A 19,009-nucleotide genomic window follows, 5' to 3' on the forward strand; every position below is an offset into this window, starting at 1 on the left:
GAGGATGCTTCTTTGCCATCAGTAATATCTAGCTGGTCATGTTCAGCTAGGTTCAGTTTGGGAAGGGGGAGAGTTTCACCTGGCTGAGTGATCTAGGCCTTGGAAGAACCAAATTGTGCAGATTCACAGGGCGTCGACTCCCCGCCCCCGCCCCCCGCCCCCCCAGCATCAATGAGCAGGCACGTCACTGGCTAGGCCAGAGGCCACAGGAAACGTGAAGGTGAAAATGGGAAAGTGACCGACGCAGAGCCAGCTCTGATGCAAGTGGTCCACGCGAGCGAGACGGAACTCAGCCTGAGGCCACACTTCAGTGTCCCCTGCCCTCCTCTGGGACCCCCGGAAATCTCCACAACCCAGCAAACAAGGAGTAAATACCTGCCTAGCACTGACCCCATCCGTTCTGATTTATTGGCACTTGCACTTCTTCTGTCATTAAATACTGTAAGAAACACCCCTGGCCTCATCAGACACGTAAACAGAGCCTTGCTGGAGCCCCGAGGAAGAGGGTTTCTGGAGGCTTCCTGGAGGAAATGACAGATGAGCTGGGCATTGCAGGATGTATATAAGTTTGACAGGTAGAGGGGCAGCAGGAGGCAAGCTGGGAGCAGACAACTTGTGAGCGCCCTTTGCCCCCGGGAAGGGAACCCGGCAGCCGTGGACGAGTGGGAGCGGGTCGTCCTGGGAACACAAGCTGGCCAGAGCCGACGACACACCCAAGCACTCACCCAAGCGACAGACACGGGCCTCGCCTGCAGTGGGGAGGGCCCCGGCAGCTTGGGCACTGTGGGAAAGGAGGGACCGAAACAGAAAAGGCTGAGGTGGCTCCCTGGGCCGCTGCCACCCCCATTCTCTGAGGGGGCTGGGCCAGACGTGGCCCCAGGTGTGGCTAAGGAGATCCTCAAGAACAAATCCACCTCTTTATCCTCCAGAAGGACATAGAGCCTTTTTCCTCCAAAGTTACAGTCTGAACAGACTTCATTGAGATACACGAAGGAAGAAGCTTCCTATACGAGAACTCAAACATTGTTTAAAAACAGTAACAACAACAACAAAAACCTTTGGAGTTGATTGAAGGTAAACACATCGAGGAGGAACAGATAAACAGAATGCGGTGCGTGCATCCGAAGGAATATCATTAGGCAACAGAAAGGAAATGAAGCCCTGAGACCCGCCAGCACGTGGGTGACCCGTGAAAATGCGACGCTAAGGGTGAGAAGCCAGACACAGAAGGCCACAAGTCGTAGGCTTCCATTTATAGGAAATGTCCAGAATAGGCAACTCTGGAGAGAGAGAGAGAGTGAATTTGTAGTTGCCAAGGGCTGGGGGGGGGGGGGGCTGCTCATTGGTACAGAGTTTATTTGGGGGGTTCTGAAAATCTTCTGGAACTAGACCATAGCGGTGACTGCACGACTCTGTGAATATACGAAAAACCACTCCATCATCCACTTTCGGAGGACGGATTTCATGGTAGGCGACTTGCACCTCAACGTAGAGCCATGACGTATGTAGGTCAACCTTCCAGAGCAGGTGCAACCGATAACCACCGAGCTCAGCGTTGGCAATAGTCACCCAAAACAAAGAAACGTGATTTCCAAAGAATGGTGACCTTGCTTTCTCCAACCTCTTTTTTCCCCCAGGGAAACAAAAAAAGATCTATCACTCCCTCGCCAGGATCAACACCACAGTCCTCGGTGCCTCATCTTTACAACACAGCTACCTTGTGCAGTTACAAGCAGCGGTGGCAGCAAAACCAGAAGACCTCAGACATCCCAGGGATCCCGGTGACAACAGGCGTGAAGAGTCACACACACACGTTCCTATTGAGAAGCCACGGCCAGAAAGGACAGAACGGTCCGCTGCCTTTGGGGTTCGGTCTCGGGACCTTCCCCAGGCCCCCCGACTGTGCAGTCCCGCGGCAGAAAGAGGAAGGGAGAGTCACAGGCTGCAGCCAGTCCCCCTCTCACAACTCTGCACACAGCCACCTGTCACCCCAGACTTTCCGGGGACTGGCCCAGCCTCCTTGCAAAGAAGCAATTCTCGCTGCCTCATGAGTCAACAGTGGCTGCCAGGCTATCTCTCCCAGGCTGGTCCCCAGGTGCTGTCCCCGTCCCCGCATCCTGCCACCTGCCTTCCTCGGCCCCAACTCCAGTGGCGCTCTTCAAAGCACTCAGTGGACCTGGAACAGCGTCTAGAGCACAGCGCCATGGTCCCCAAAGAGTATGTGTTGAATAAATGAATGAGAACGGGTGGATATGTTTGTTTCACCACAATGCACGAAGAACCCAGGCCAAACAAGGCCAAGCAAGACGGACGCCATCCCTTCCCGAGGTGGACCCTCCTAGCGCACGCCCAGTTCTGTGTGGGCACCCCTTCTCCCACCAGGCGTCCCGCGTATCTCAAACACTTCATCTCTGCATGATGCGGGCACGGGATCAGCCCTCTGTCCGCGTCCGCGGAGCGATAAACCCTATCAAACCCCTGGCTCCCCAGGCCAAACCCAGACCGTGTGCCGGGAGGCTTACAAACGTACAAACCAGGGGACCCTGCCTGACAGGGAAAGCCGGGGGGGGGGGGGGTGGCAGGCCCACCCTCCAAGCAGAGGCAGCTCTGAGGACTTTGCAGCGCAGTGCCTTGGGGGACACGCGCACTCGGGTGTGCATTTAAGCCTATTCCTCTCCGGGTTCCGGTCCCCTTAGCGTCCCCCACACACTCTCCTGTCAGAAGAGGTTTGTAATCACAGCCCATGTGATGGGAAACGAGGTGTGCCTGCCGAGCCCCTTCGGAGAGGAGCACTCCACAGATGTGTGACCCCGAGCCAAGGGCCGCCGTTCCCGTTTCTGTGCAGAGAGAAAAGTGCCCCCCCCCCGAAAGGGTAATTGCACGAGTGCCCCATGCAATTATCTGTCTGCACGTCCTCGGGGCCACTTAAACAATGTTTTTATTTAAAATATGATGCATCCAGCCAGCTTTTGATTATCCATGGTAATGGGGGTCAAGGATCAGCTGAATAATTGAAATGGAAACTTTATTCCCACCGAGAGCGTCGCTCTCCCCCACCTCCTTCCTTCCTTCCGCTGAGGAGAGTGGCGCTGTGGGATCGTGGAAGGGGCGCGGGGCTGGGAGGTCCAGCCCAGCCCCGGCCCAGACTTCGTGACTGCCTTTCTGGGGGGCGGGGGCCAACGCCCTTCCCTTCAGGGGCACCGTGACGGGAAGGGGCCGGTCCCCGGCGGCCCTCATCACCAGGCCGCGCGTGATCTTTGTAGTTAGAACACGTGTCTTCAGATGCACCTGCTTTCACCACATACCGTGCCCCCGAGCCGTGTTATCGCCATTACGGTAATAATAACTGATGCGGCCCTCAGACACGTTTGTGACGTCCGTGAAGATAACTCCCTAGCGTTAACAATTTTTTAAAAGGCTCCGTCCAGAGAGACCAGCAGCACTTCACTGAGATGACGTCCCTCTGACTCACAAGATGCTCTCCCCCAAAGCGTCCGCTCCCCGCGCGGCGAAGGCTCTTTGGGAACGCGGGCCCCCCTTCCCTGCCCCTTTCCGGAACAGCTCCCATCGCGCTGATGGAGACGGTCCACGCAGCCGGCTCGCGCCTCGCCCCCGGTGACTGCGGCGTCGGGGGAAAGGTACAAAGCCTCCCAGGGCCCATTACACCCGATGTTCTCCGCGGTAATTGCCTGCCGCAAGCCATCGCCCCTGGCTGCCTGAGTGACAGACGAAGAGCGAGGGGAAGGCAGGACGTTTTGTTTCCCCACAAATTGTATCCCTATTTAGGAAGGCGCACCTGGCTATCAGACTGTTAATCACAGAGCATAAAACTGAAATCATTTCCAGCACCTGAAGTGATCTCGTTGGCGTCACCCAGTTTTTGTGGATTAAGTTTTTAGAGCAGAAAGAAAAAGCCTTACACTTCAACGCTAACAAGAAAAACTGGTTTCTTCCCCCACCCCCACCCCCCCACCCCCAAATCCCAAAAGTTTCTTATGTAAGGACTTTGGGTTCTATTTTTCTTTCTTTAAGGAGAAGAGTTCACTGGTCCAGATGGGAAACAAAATGGCAGGGTTGAGACCCCACCCCACTAGACCCCACCCCTTGGGAGACTGGCTAATCAGTGTCTTCTGGATGTATTTACAAAAACAATATGTTTAAACATTTCAATAAACAGATTAAAACACAGATTTGTATATCAGCCTCTGCCAGCTACTTCTCCAAGCCAAGAATCCTTTTGTCCTTATGAAACCACATGATGATTGTTCCTCGAATCCAAGTCCCGGCCTGAGAGGCCCTGGACCTTCCTGGAGATTTGGTTTTCTCTTCTTCCTCTCGGTGGCCTCTGATCTCACGTCCTGGCTTTACTTCCCACTGTTCTACCCCCGGGTGTGTTCTTACCATAAGTTCCCCCAAAGCCTTTTTGGAAGGAAGAAGAGCTCGAGCTGTAAGCCGCCCAATTTCCCTCCAAAGCCAGAGTTCAGAGTGCCGTCCACATCCAGAGGGAAGAGACGGCATGACCTCGATGTCACGCTTCCGGAGGCACGGGGACCTCCAGCTCCCAGCGGGACCTGCCTTTAAGTGCTGGGAACTTCTGGGACTTTGGTTGAGCCCCAGGAGAAACACACAACTCACCCAGACCTTCCTGGGGTTGTCTATCACTTGCTGCCTTCCAGGAGAGAGCTTCTGTAGCACATCTCTCAAGACCAGGCTCTGAAGATAAAGTCTTCCCAAGTGGGAGAATTGGCCCCTTCGCTCAGGCTCCCCAACCCATCCCCCACCATTCCCAAAGACGAGGGCTCCCGGAATTTAGACTTAAAGCTACTGCAGGGATCACGTGACCCCGGAACACCAAGTACAGGGGCGAATCCCCTCCCCGACAACACCCATGGCTACTTGGTCACGGTGCTCTTCCCCACAGAGCCAGGCATCAGAAGCCCCTTTGCCCGGACCTCCAGCCAGATCGGTACTCGAGCTAAAGCCGATCTGCCACCCGCCTCGTTTTAAAGATCACAGAAGGGGGACCAGAACCCGCCTCTCGCCAGAGCCCACGCCACTACCCGTGATGCTGAGCTCTGGCTGTCACGAATTCTGTCCTGGTGTAACCTGCACGTGTGTGTAGACACAGACACACGCTCACACGATGCACACGTGTGCCCAGCCTTGCCTGTTTTCCTGACCGCTAAAAGGTGTCCTGGCTTCGTGCAGTCTGTTCACTTCCCGCTGCCTTGAGAGGGTTTGGGCTTCACTAACATGCTTTTTCATCTTTCCTGTGATGCATAATCAAGATAACTGGGGAGAAAATACGGGTAAATTCCAAACAGGCAGATACTAGCCCAAAAGAGCAATGAAAAATGAAGACATTGCCCCCCCCCCCCGGTGTCTGGGGATTTGCATTCAACAGGTACACGTTCACCAAATATTTCTTGAGTACCAGCCAGGTTCTAAAGTCTGTTCTAGGTTAGAGGATCAGGGGAGAAGACAGAGAAGGTCCCTGCCCTCGTGAGGCCGACAGCATAGTGAGAGAGAGAATCATAACTAAGAAAACACATAAATGAGTGGGGTAACTTCCGAGAAAAATAAGTGTATTGAAGACAGAAAAATGGAATGGGTTGATGAGGGGTGAGAGAAAGGGAAGGGGGAGCAACCTTGGGAAGAGACCTGAAATAGAAGAAAGATTCAGCTATGACGCAACACGAGCGCGACGGGTTCCAGACAGAGGGAGCACTACGTACAAAGGCCCCGGGGCAAGCACTCCATTGGCAGGTTAAGGCCGGCAGAAGGCCAAGGGCATACGGAGTAATAATAGCAGAGGAGAGAGCAGGATGACAGGGCAGAGGGCGGGCAGACAACAGACGATGCAGAGCTTTTTAGGCCACAGGAGAAATTGTATTGTAAGAAAGATCGGACGAGGTGTGAAGGTGGGGAGAGCAGCCGAGAGAAACAGCAGGGTCAGAACAGAGGAAGGAACTTTTCACAGAGCCTGGAGAAGGGAAACACCGCGTGAGAGAGAGCGAATGGAAGAAGAAGAAATCTGACGTGTGCTGCTGTGGAGCATATGGGACCCCCCAGGGGCCGAAACAAAACTCCTAGCAAAGGACGCGCGCTACCGAATCACTTACTGTTTTCCGCCCTGAACCTGGCACTCGTCAAGCTGCTCGGAGACGAGACCACACGGGTGCCCATTCGAAAGGGGCCGTACACGCCTTCTACGGGATTTACCCGCGCGTGTGAACACGCAGAGGCGCGTCCTCGGAGAAGCCCAGCTCTGGGTGCACGCCTCCCTGTCCCTGAGCGGGGAAAAATGGAACCGGGCTGTTTAAATGCTGTGTCCTCCACAAGGCATGACCCAACTCGCTCGGGCAGCGGGGACCCCCTCCCCTTCCAGGGCCCCGTGGCAGCTTCCGCCTCCTGCCTCCTGCCCCCCGCTCCCAGCACAGTATACCCCAAGGACCACTGGACACGACACTTTCTCTCACTACACTATGCCCTCCTTGAAAAGATGGACACAGATCTAACTTTCCGGGCCCAGCCCCAAGTAGGTGCTTCATAAGTAACTGCTGAACAAGGCCTCGGCCGCCTTGGGAGGGCAAGTGTCACCTGTGGCTTTTTCAAGGGAGTTCGCCGCAGCGCGAAGCCACGGGGCAGTAGTTCCCTCTGTGAGGCTGGTCTGGCCCGCGGAGTCCCTGTCCCTCGGCAGCTCAGCACGGCGGGGACACCCCATCTCTGACCTGCCCCCCACGGGGACAGGCAGGCATGTCCTGCCAGCCTCCCAATCAGGTCCCGGCAGCTGGGAGACCCAAGCCGCCCGGACAGCATTCGGCACAGTGACGCTCTTCACCTCGCGGCCTCCCCGGGAAGCCCAGCCCGTGCAGATGCGCCTGGCCCCGTGAGGACAAACGGGAAGCGGCCCTGACCTCCTCCAGAGGCAGCCAGCGCATCCTGAGCGCGCTGAACATCTTGCAGACTCCTTCCTGTTCCCCTCGGGTCTGGCCGTGCAGAACGCGGTGCGGCGGGGAAGAACTCCGAGCCAGAGGGCCAGCAGCCGACGCACGCGTTCTCCCAAGGAAGGTGGCGGGGAGGCCAGGGGAGGGGGGACCTCAGGAACGGGGTCAGTGCAGACGCCACTCCAGGTGCCAAGCAGGTTGGGGACGACGAGGGCAGCCAGGAAGGATTTGTGGTCCGGTCGCGGGGCCACGGCTGGCGCAAGCCAGTACCTACCTTCCCCCTTGTCCCTCACAGACCCGCTCTCCACTCCACGGCCAGAGGGACAGCCCCCAAACACACGGTTACACCCAGCACCTCACACCGGTGACAACCCCTTGGGGGTCCCGTAACTCCGTGATCTGCTCCGCCTGCACGACCCGCAGGGTCCCGGCCTCTGTCACCTCTGGAGTCCCTCCCCAAAGCCCGCATCCTGTTCCTGCGTCCCAGCGGCACTGGCCTCGCCACGGCTCACACTCCAGCCCAGTCAGGACCGGGCCCCACGGCCAGAACTGCTTCCTTTCCCCCTTGCCTCACCGTCCCCGCGAGGCCTTCATCTGTCAGCCCGTCCCCAGCCCCCAGGGCAGCCTTCTGAGATGCCCGCTCCAAGGCCAAGTCGGACCTCCGGACTCACCACGGTTGTCACGGAACGTTACAGGTGTCATGGCCTGCTCGTGACGCAAACCCCACAGGCCGGGGACCTTTCTACCTTGTCGCCAGCTCCGAGGCCGCCGCCCGGCAGGAGTGAAAGAGTGGACGAGCCCTCCCCCCAAACGGAACAGCTCAGGACACCCCCGCCCCCCCCCCCCCCCGTGCCCTGTGCTCCTGCTCACACCTGCTCCACCAGCCTGGCGTTCCCAACGCTTACTGTTGATCCCAACGCTTGGTTCTCTGGACGCCGGGACCTTCAAAGGTCAGAGTCACACGTTTTCTACCGCCGGACCTCTTGCGGCCCCCAGCGCACAGCAAAGACTAATAACAGCCAACACTGGTGGGGGGACAGGCCAGCCACACCTCCGAGCCACGACGGGGGGCAGGCGGTCACTACGCGCGCCCGCTTTACAGAAGAGGAGAAGGAGGTTCACGCAGGCGAGGCAGCTTGGAGCCACCCACTCGGCCAGTTGCCAGCAAAGACGCCATTCAGACCCAGGCTACCGGCCCCACCAGCACGTGTCGCCACGACACCGAGCTCCCTGCTTCAGCTAACAAGAGAGACGGACGACCCCCTCTCCGTCAGCAGCCCCTGTGCTCAGACCCCGTCTCGGAGAACGCCTCCCAGCGCCCCCGATGTCCGAGGCCAGCCGTCTTAACTCCGAGAATACAAATCCCAGACCACCTCAGTTCATCTGACACAAACCCCCACCCAGAACTTTTCAAGACGGCGCTCCCTCTTCAGAAAGTCCGTGCCCAGGATCAAGGTCTGAATACTGTCTTTGATTCAGCGGGCCGTGATGCACCTGGCTGGGCGGCGGGCCGCGGGAGCCCGGGGCATCCGGGGGTGAGCTCGGCCGGGTGTCTCCTCAGCCGTGGGCAAGCCACCTTACTTGTCAAAGCCTCCGTGTATCCGTCTGCCTGTCAAGCGGGGACAATCATCATCACACAGGCACTCGGGAGAATCAGGTACGAGGCGCTCGCCACGGGACAGGCCGACCTCCGGGCAGACGTCACGGGAGCGTGACGGTCGCAGTCACTGTCCTCAGTAGCATCCAGTGCCGGCCATCTCAGCACAAGGGTGCCCAGAGAAAGGGGCTGCCTCCCGCCTCAGGAGAGGTCACCCCAGGAGACGGAAGCCACGCAGCCTGCGTGCACAGCTCAAGGCGGCAAAGTCACGCACATGTCAACACGCCTCCTCCAGCCCCACACATCCACCTCCACGCCAGCCCCCTCGCGTCTTCATCCGCACAGAGAGAGCACGTGTGTGCACTCGCTCACGCGCACATACACACACACACACGCCTCCTGTCCCGGCCCACGTGCGCCCGGGGACGTGGACCTCGCCGGGGGCCCAGCAGCGCTCAGCCGGGTACACCTGCCCTGCCAGAAACCCAGGGTGGCAGGGGCTGTGCTGGCGGGGGGCGGGGGGGGTCCCATCGGGTAGGTGAGCCTGCGAGGGGGCCAAGTGTATTTGCATATAATTTGCATGTATTGACACAGCCTTCCCATCTCTGCACAGAGCACTCCCAAGCTAACCTGTCATTACTGCTCCTCTGAAGCCTGGTTTCTCTCAGTGATTCGTGCTGCTTACCACCCACTACTAGAAAGTACTACGTGGTGAGACGGGCCAAGAGCTGACTCTGAGCACCCAGCAAGTCACACCCGCCTCCCTGGGCCTCAGTGTCTCCCCGCGAACGACCGATAAAACGGCACCCCTCCAGCGGGCGCACCCAACGAGCCCTTCCCGCACAGAAAACATTGGCATCTGCCTGGTGCCGAGCACCTGTCAGAGTGCGACGGGCCGCCCCGCTATTATCGGAGGGCCGGGGGGAAGTCTGGGTGGAGACGCGGGCCCCACGTTCTTCCCGGATGCAGTTTCGGGGTCTCGGGTGCTGGGCCCCCTGTGCTATGGTCGTGAGATGTAGCAAATACATACAAATGCGGGTGCCAAGTTAAATCTGAATCTCAAAGAAATGATGAATAAAACATTAGTGTGAGCATGTCCCGTGCAGTACTGAGGACACATTTATACCAAAAGCAAGACGAAAACGTTATCTGGCCGCATCCCCGGAATTCACATTGTAACTGGGGATCCTGTTGTTTCACGTGACCACCCCACCCGGGACTCGATGCCCACCGGCTTCCACTGTTCCTAACGCTCTCTTTTCTCACGGCTTCCACCTACACCCAGAGAACACGGACCTGATTTCCTAAGCGCCCGGCTTCCCAGTGTAGGACAGGGAGAGCAGAGGTTACACGTGAGGTGAACTGAAAATTGCTGAGGGAGGGAGGGAGGAACGCGTGTTTCCTAACTTAGTTAAAAATCTAAAATCTGTTCCTCTTTGGTTTCTGCAAGGAGCCCGGTGGTTGTCGCTGCGAACGTGAGGCGACGCTTCCTGTGGCGAAGGGTACGTGTGTTTGCATCAACAGGGCCCGTTTCTAGGGTTCCTCTCAGGATGTGAGGCCCGTGGCAGGTCGCAGGGGAAGAGGGAGGGCCTGTGGGCAGGGGCCGCTGGGGAGGGAGGCTCTCCCTTTGGGGGCTCCCAGGAGAGTCCCGCCCCACACGGGGTAAGAGCCTCCTCCCCCGAGCCCCTTGCCCAGCTTCCCCATCACACGCCAGTCGCCTGGGACCCTCTGCAGAGCACAGGGGTGAGAACGTGCCCAATTCCTTATTCACGCGGGGGGGGGGTGACCATGGCAGGGAAGGGACACGGCTCGGGGAGTCCAACCTCTGACTGGGAGTCACCATCAAGCGCGGAAGGCGCAAACACAAAATGTGCACAGAGCACGGCCCCCCGGGGCGCTGCAGGCTGACCCTCCAGTGGACTCAGCTCGGGCTTCTCCAGCCGGGACACCTGTTCTTCTGGAATGGGCGAAGGGCCACAGAAGGACCACCGATTGACCCTACAGGTGAACACGGGCCACGCTTGGGAGTGACCATTTTCCTTCCAGATTTCTTTTTTTTAGCAGCGAGTGTGACTTCACAGTACGATCGATGGATGCACTATGGAGTGCAATGCAAATTTTTCATATTTTTAAGATAAAAACACTAAAAATAAAAGGGGAACGTTGCAGTTTCCTCCTCCTTAAAGCAGTGATGGGAGAGCACACCAGCCTCACGGGCCCATTGCAAGGATGAAAGGGAGAAACGCAGGTAAAGCCTTTCCCTGACACAGCACGAGGCAGGAACAGGACCTTCTCTAGTTGGGACTTTCATCACCACTGAGACAGGGTTCAAGGATTAAGATCTCATCTGATCTCGTATATCGGTCCTCCCCGCGCATAAAGAGATCACAAAGCAATCAAAGAACTCTATAGGCTTTGGGCACCGGAGGAAGATTTCCTTTGATTTCTAATGGCATCCTCAAGTCAGGTCTCAAAAGTCTGAAAGCCACCTGCCTTATCTGACATGCTGAGATGGCCCTCAGCTTGTACAGCCACGGACACGGCTGGCCTGAAAGGGGCCAGAGATCCTTATCACCAATAGAGAGACGATTCTTTGCCTCCCCCTTCGTGACCTCTCGCCATGGCTGAACACAGGTGTCCCCAGCCCAGAATAACCCAGCGGTGCCTGCTCAGGATGCCAGGCCAGAGATGCCCTGGTGAAGGATGTGGCCAGCAGCATTCAAGGGGCATGGGGTGGTCAGGAGGGCCGAGGCACTTAACTGAGACTGGGGGGCCCAAGACCCTTGAATCAGCTGTCTGGGTGGAGGGATGGAAGGGGTGGGGCCTCAGGGCATGACACCCAAGGTCAGTGCCCTGCTTCCTCATACCCTCTGACCCGTGCTCTTAACAACTTCAGAAATTCAGTTGGCACCTCTTCTTCAGGACTGAAAACTGACTTGGCCAGTGCTCATCTACGCTCTGTTTCTCCGCTCAACACAGAGGCCAGCCCCATGCCCTGGGAACTCACGCGCCTGTCTTGGATGGGCCAACCAGAAGTGAACTGTACACTAAACGAAGACCTACACAGGCCTTGACAAGTGGCACTGAACCATGAGCAGCTGGCGACGCGGTCTGACTCTAGGACAGCAGGAGAACAGTCTGAATAACGTCAGAGAACAGAAGGCGGGTCTCTTCTGATCAGGGCCCCTGATGTACTCCCACTTTCTTATTGACCGGATCATCGTTGCAAAGATACAGAAACAGTTGTCCCCACAGCTCCACTACCGTTTGGCCTTCCACCTGTGATTCTTGCCTCTGACTCAAGCTGGCTGCTGTCCTGTTGTCACCTCGGAAAGCGAGGTGCCACGCCCATGCTAAGTCCTACATTTAAACTGCTCGTCAGGTTTACAGCCTCAGCTCTGAAACACCAACAGGCTTTTTCAGGGTAATTAGCTTCACACACATGCGACCGTGCCAACATGCGATCAACCTAGCCCCAAAATTAGTTCCTGCTAAAATATTACACTGTGTCTAAACTACATCGGGAGATGTTCCTCGGTCATGAAATCTGCTCTATCAAAATCAGCCTGTTTGGAGATCGGGGACCTCGCTCTTCTTCTCTGGGGTGGCAGAGATGCTTCCAAAGCCAGTTTTGTTTATCTAAGCTACGATCCAACATCGTTTTTCTCCCCCCCCCCCCCAATTTCAGCTCGTACAGCCTTTCCTCTTGGAAAAACAAAGCACGGCAAAATCACAACTCTCTCTTGGCCAGTGGCCAGACCTCCAAGGGCTGGAGCCAGGAGATTAACGGATACGCCCAGAGAGGGCAAGGTCAGAGAGCAGAACATTCTGGACACGTGTGTGTCGGAGACAGACTCGTAGGACCGGAGAGCGCCCATACACGAGGGCCGGCGTCTCCCGCTTTGAATGACATGCTAAGGCCCTTCTGAACCAGTGGGTGAAACATGCCTGTGACACTAATTAATGCCAGGCAAAATGTAACAGCAGATCTTGAAAACTAAAAATAGATCTATTCCAACTGATTCATCCCCTGACTGCACAGAATTCGGAGTTTTTTCATCTGTTTCTCTCCTACGTGTACGTTAGATGATGGCCTCTTTTCTCTCCCTCCATCTTGCTGTTCTCCTACTTCTCTCCTTCGTGTTGTGTGGTTCAAACCTTCCCGAAGAGATGTCCCCACTTGGCTACCCTCCGGCCCACAAACATGCTTAATAAGCAAGGAAATCATCTCTTTTCCTGGCTCACATGGCTGGGAGCTATGTAATTTGTCCTTAATATTTTCCATGCGGATGTTTCTACCCTGTTGCATCACACACAGAACTCTATGGCTTTGTTTCCGATTACAGTCCCTTCTATTTTAAACTTTGTTGATTTCTACTGGGAAGGAAGCCTATTTCGTACAGATTAGCTGGACAGCTGGGTCTGATTGCTTCTGATGACTGGGCTTGGGGCCACCAGGGAAACAGGTTTCCCAAAGCCCCTTGCATGGAGCCCCATTCCATACGGCCCCAAAAGAATGGGGTCAGCGCTCGCTTCGGGGAGGAAGGGTTAGCAGCCTCAGGTGGAAATCAACAGGTCAAGCCAAAGGCGGGTTCAGACCTTATTCCACAGCTCAGGCTTGGGAGGCTGTGCTGGAAAGTGGAGGAGGGGGGAACCAGAAGCCCCCTGGTTCGAAAGCTCTCACAGGGACCTGACCGGGGGCTTGTGTCAGAGAGACCTACGTGTGCTTGGAAGGAAGCATCCATCATGCTTGCCTGATATAATCACTCGGGAGGCAACAGACAAGGCTCAAGGATTAAGGTCCCTTCATCTGGCCTTGCATCCCAGACCTCCAGGTGCATAAAGAAATCACAAAGACCTCTCTCACCTTCACGTGCTCAGTCCACAGGCAGGTGGGGGCTGCCGCGCTCTCCGGAAAACCGGTGGCTCCGATGAGGCAGGAGTATTCTCCCTGCTCGTCCCATCTCTGCCTTGCTTCTCTCTATGCCTTCTCTAGAGAAAACCGAGTGCTGGAAATTTAAAAAAAAAAAAAAAAAATCGTGTGTGTGGAGGGTGGTGGGTGTCGGGGCGGTGGGGGGGTGGCAGAGGGACACCGGGGGGTAGGTGTGCAGCCTGCCCTGGTGTGGGTTCGGGTTTAATGGCCGACGCTGGTGATACGGTTTGCCTGCTGAAGCTCAGTGCCACTGCAGCTCTGTGTGTGGGCGGCGGCAGCTACACGTCTGGGTTTCAAACCATTACACTGAACATTTGCAAACAGATAAAAAAACAAAACCATCCGGTACAAATGGAAACTTCTGTTTTCCCTTCTCTTTCTGCGTTCTGGCCCCTTTCACCTCTCCCCCGGAGGAGGAGGAAGAGGAGGAGGAGGAGGAGGGGGAGGAGGGTGGGCGCGTCGCCCTCTGGGCTCCCCCGCAACCCCCGGCCCCGGCTCCTGCGGCCACACCGCTCACTGCCACGGCCACTGACATGGACAGGCGCGTCAGGTCGTCCAGACTTACCGCCACGGCTTGGGGAAGGCTTTCTCTTCTCCAGGGTCCTGCTCAGAATCCAGCCTCTTGGGAGCCATCAAACCCAAGGGGCGTTGGGGTCTCCATACTGGGTCCCTTCTTAACCCTCCTGGTCTCAAAGCTACCTTAGAACTGGCCAGCGAGGGGGAATCAGGTGCGCCTTCCCATCCGGACGACACTCCCCCCGAAGAATATCGCGTGAGCGGCGACGCGAAGGTACGCCGTGAAAAGAAAACGGGTCCTGTGGTCAAAAGACTTTGGCAACTGTTGTATCCGGTATTGTCCTGTGAGAGTCACGGAGCACATTAGCAGCTAAAGGCTCTGAGAAGTCCTGCAATTCAGAATCCCGTCCCACTTGTTCAATCCAGCGTTTCCAAAGCGTGCGTGAGGTTAGCCCACGGGGCACCGGGGCCCTGAGGAGCAGCGCCGGCCATCACGACACGCGCCCGCGCCCCTCCCCACACCACGAACGCACACGCACGCAAAGGCGGTGAGCGACGCAGGCGCGCGCGTGCGCGCGTGCACGCACACCGCGCACGCGCGCTTCCGCCCGCCCACCCCGCCGTGGAGCTGTCGCCCGAGTCCACTACCTGCGCGGGAAGCGAAGCCGGCGGGGAGAGATGCTGAGGGGGCGGCGTCACGGTGCACAGGGTGAGGTCGCGCGGCACGCGGTGAGCGGTGAGCCCGAGGCCGCGGTTCCAGCGGGACGGGGGACACACGAGGAGTGCGGAATGTTCTCCGGGGGCGCCGTCGGCGGCTTAGCCCCCAGCCCGGTGGCTCCACTCCCGCCCCTCCCGCCCAGGGGCACAGCCACGCGAGCTCACGGGGCGCTGTGGGGCACGCGCCCCCGACTGGCTTGAGAGCCCCCGGCGCGCCGTCCCCTGCTGGGCGGTGTCGTCTGAGCCTCGGGAGCCTGAGGCTTCGGAGGCGGAAGAACAGAACATGAAACCCTGAACCTCCAGGAGGCAACTTTGCCGAATGGAGACGTTCATGCTGGAAATGGGCAGCAGGACAGGCAGCGGGACGCAGAGCAGGGGACAGGAGAGGAAGAGGTGGCGCGCTCTGCTGGATTGGGGGCTGCCGTGCCCCCCCCCCGTGCCAGGAGATACCCGCCCCACGGTCCCCCGTTGATGGGCCTTGAGCCTCAGCCGCCTCCTCTAAAAACAGTTGTTAACCAAGGATCATTTTGACCCCCCCCCCCAGGGGACATTTGGCAAGGTCTGAGGACATTTGTGGTTGTCGCAACGGGGGTGTAGTGCTATTGGCATCCAGTGGGTAGCATCCAGGGATACTGCTGAACGCCACCAGGAGATAATGATCCAGCTCAAATGTCCGTAGTGCAGCAGAAGCTGAGAATCCTGTCCCAGTGGACCCTCCGGTTCCCCGCGGTGGGGCTCAAACGAGACCCCGCATGGGATTCGGACTAAACCAGAAGGCAAGTACAGTATGTTTGACGAGAAGAACTTCCGTGTCGTATAGATGGCAGTTCATTTCTTATTGGGCAACAAGATAAAGAGTAGAGTGAAAGCTCTCTGCTTCAGGCCGAGACGAGAGAGAGCCTGCCTGCCTTACAAACACTCCACATTACATGATCAAAAAAATAAATAAATAAGAAAAGAAATGCCTCCTCTTGCTTAAGTACACCAGAGAACTTGAACTCTGTGTGAACAAAGTGAAATGGGTGTAGAAAGGCTTTAAAAAGCTTGCAAGCACTTCGACGGATAATCATTGGTAATTAGAGCATTTTATAGAATCCATTAAAGAGGCTTTAAACAAAGCTGAAATTATTTGTTGACCTTTCTTCTGAAGGAGGGTAACAGTCGTGCTGACAACACTAATGCGTCCGGCCTGGTTGGGGGTTTTCTTTTGAAGAATTCTTCAGCCAGGCTTGCAGTACGGTCCTCGGGACGTGGCAGATTATTAGAGGCCGGCAAAAAGAGAAAGTGAAATTGAAGTTCAGACTCCCGTTCCAGCTGACTTCCCAGAGGCAAAAAGAAAAGCTGACCAGGCCTCACTCTGGGCCCCCATTCAGTGGGACCCTGAGGCAGGACTCAGGGTCCAGACCCTGGAAACGGTTTTCTCCTGGCCAGCGGCAAAGTCCCAGGTGGGTGTGAAACCAGGAGAGGCGGGTAGGGCCGGGCCGGCTGTGATGGGAGTGAAGGAAGACAGGGTGTGTTCGAGGCCATCAGTGCAGAGACCAGCGCCCTTGCAAAGAGGCTTTCGAGGAAGGAGTGACCAGCCAAGTTTCTGACGTGGACAGTGCACTGGGCCCACACGAGCCAGTTACATCAGCTTCCTACAGGAGCCAAAACAGAGAGCAAGGCCAGGCCGTTAGTTTTGACTTTCCCGTGCCCTCCTCATTCACCTGTCTGCTTGCTGACCAAGACAAGCAATAGTCACGCATTCGAGGGCTTCCTGTGCCAGCACTTTGCTTGGCCCTACGAACAAAACAGTGAAGGAAAAGCAAAGCACGGTCCGTCCCTGCCTTCATGGGGCTCAGAGTCAGAGGGAGTAGAAAAGGAAAAAAAAAAAAAATCAAATAATTATGAAAAAAAAAAAAAAACGTCCAATTCGTTCAGTTAGTCATTGGCTAAGAATCTGAACCTGTACTTTATACTAGGCCGTGTTCAAGGAGAAAAAAAAATGCACGAGCAAGTTACTATCAAAAACTACAATGAAGACAACAATGTAATGAAAATCTACCTGAAAAGAGTAATGCTCATCAGGAGCTCTAAAGCCAAGGCCACCTCTTTGTTAAAAGCGGATAAGAGGGCCTAAGTGTTAAGCACCTACCCGCCTAGGCTAGGCTAACTTCTCATTTTGGCAGTGCATCATTATTCAACTCCAGGTTCTGTGCCACCCACAGTTTCTATGAACCCCAAGCTTTGGAAACACTCCCTTAAGCATGGAGGCATTGTTGAAGAAGAGTATCTAGACCATCCCAACCATGGACTTGAGGTCTTACCAAGGGAAGAGGACTGTTCAGGACCTAGGACAGCTCTGGAATGCCTGGCTGTCTAGTTCCCCACCTTCCCTGGGTGCTGCCAGGCCAGAGGAGGCACACCAGTGCTTCCACCATGGCGGACAGGATAACCTTCACACGGGTGTCTACGGCTTTCTGTGTGCCTCACTCCCTCGTGTCTCTGCTTTTTCATGGCTTTCACCCTATTCCCACTGCCAATTCCCGACTCTCCACCTGACACTCAAGTAGAACAAGGGAGAAACTGGTTCATTTAGTCTATACAGGGCCTCACAGTTGGTCAGAGCTTGACCTTTGGGTTAACCCAGAAGCTGCAAGCCATCTTACAGAGAACTGCTGGGCAGCCAGTCAGCCACTGCTGAGCCAGCCCTAGACAAGGGACAGGGTTTCTCCAAAGGGCACAGCTAGCATTCCATGGAGAGCCTCCCTCCCAATACAGTGGTGCTAGGAGATGAGGGTCTGGACCAACCTGGTGGTCCAAGAGATCATTTCACATGACTCACAAATGAATATTTTAAATTGCAGTAGACATATTTTTATTCTGATGTCACTTAGTATGTCTGTAGCTAAAAGATCAAACTTGTGTTTCCCTTTTCAATAGATTTTAATAGCTAACTTAGAAGTATTAATTTTATTCGAAGACTTATATGGAAATCTAAATGAACCAGAATATCTAAAATGATTTTAAAAAAGAATAAAGTCAGAGGAATCATACTATCTAATTTTAAGACTTATTATATAGCTACAGTAATCAAGACAGTGTGGTATTGATGGAGATAAACACATAGATCAATAGAACAGAATAAAGAACCCAGAAATAGACCCACACAAATATGCTTGACTGATTCTGGCAAAGATGCAAAAGCAATTTAATGAAGGAAGGATAATCTTTTCAACAAATGATGCTGAGCAATTGCATGTCTTAGGCAAAAAGAAAAAATCTATGCTAAACCCCACACCTTAGACAAAAAGGAACTTGGAATGGATTGTAGATTTAAATGTCAAACATAAAACCATAAAGGTTCTAGAAAGAGGCACCTGGATGGCTCAGACAGTTAAGCATCCAACTCTTGATCTTGGCTCAGGTCATAATTTCATGGTTCGTGGGTTTGAGCCTGTGTTGGGCTCTGTGCTGACTACACAGAGCCTGCTTGGGATTTTTCCCTCTCTCTCTCTCTGTCTCTCTCTCTCTCTCTCTCTCTCTCCCTCTCTCTCTGCCTTTCCCCCACCCACTCACTCTCTTTCTCAAAATAAATGAACTTAAAAAAATAAAAAAATTTTAGAATAAAATATGGGAGAAAAGCCTCGGGACCAAAGGTGAAGGCAAAAAGTTCTTAGATATGACACCAAAAATGCAATTCATAAAAGAAAAAATGAATAAATTAGACTATTAAAATTAAATATTCTGCTCTGCAAAAGACTCTCAAGAGGATGAAAAAGAAGCTTTATTGGACACATGATGTTGGAACAACTGGGTATCCACATGCAAAAAAAATTTTTTAACGAATCCAGACACGGACCTTATACTCTTCACAAAAATTAACTCAAAGTGAATCATTGACCTAAATGCAAAATGCAAAACTATAAAACTCCAGGAAGATAACATAGGAGAACACCTAGATGACCTTGGGGTTGGCAATGACCTTGTAGATAAAACACCAAAGTCACCATCCATGACAGAAATAGCCAATCAGCTAGACTTTGTTAAAATTAAAAACATTTTAATTAAAAACTTTTGCTCTGTGGAAGACAGTGTAAAGGGAATGAGGAAATAAGCTACAGATGGGGAGAAAATATTTGTGAAAGACATCTGATAAAGACTGTTATCCAAAACATACAAAGAGCTCTTAAAATTCAACAATAAGAAAGCAAACAACCCAGTTAAAAAATGAGCTAAAGACCATAATACACACCTCACCAAAGAAGATATACAGGTGGCAAATAGGCATATTAGAAGATGCTCAACATCATATGTCAA

The sequence above is a fragment of the Lynx canadensis genome, chromosome A3 (assembly GCF_007474595.2).
Source record: "Lynx canadensis isolate LIC74 chromosome A3, mLynCan4.pri.v2, whole genome shotgun sequence".
Classification (NCBI taxonomy): Eukaryota; Metazoa; Chordata; class Mammalia; order Carnivora; family Felidae; genus Lynx; species Lynx canadensis.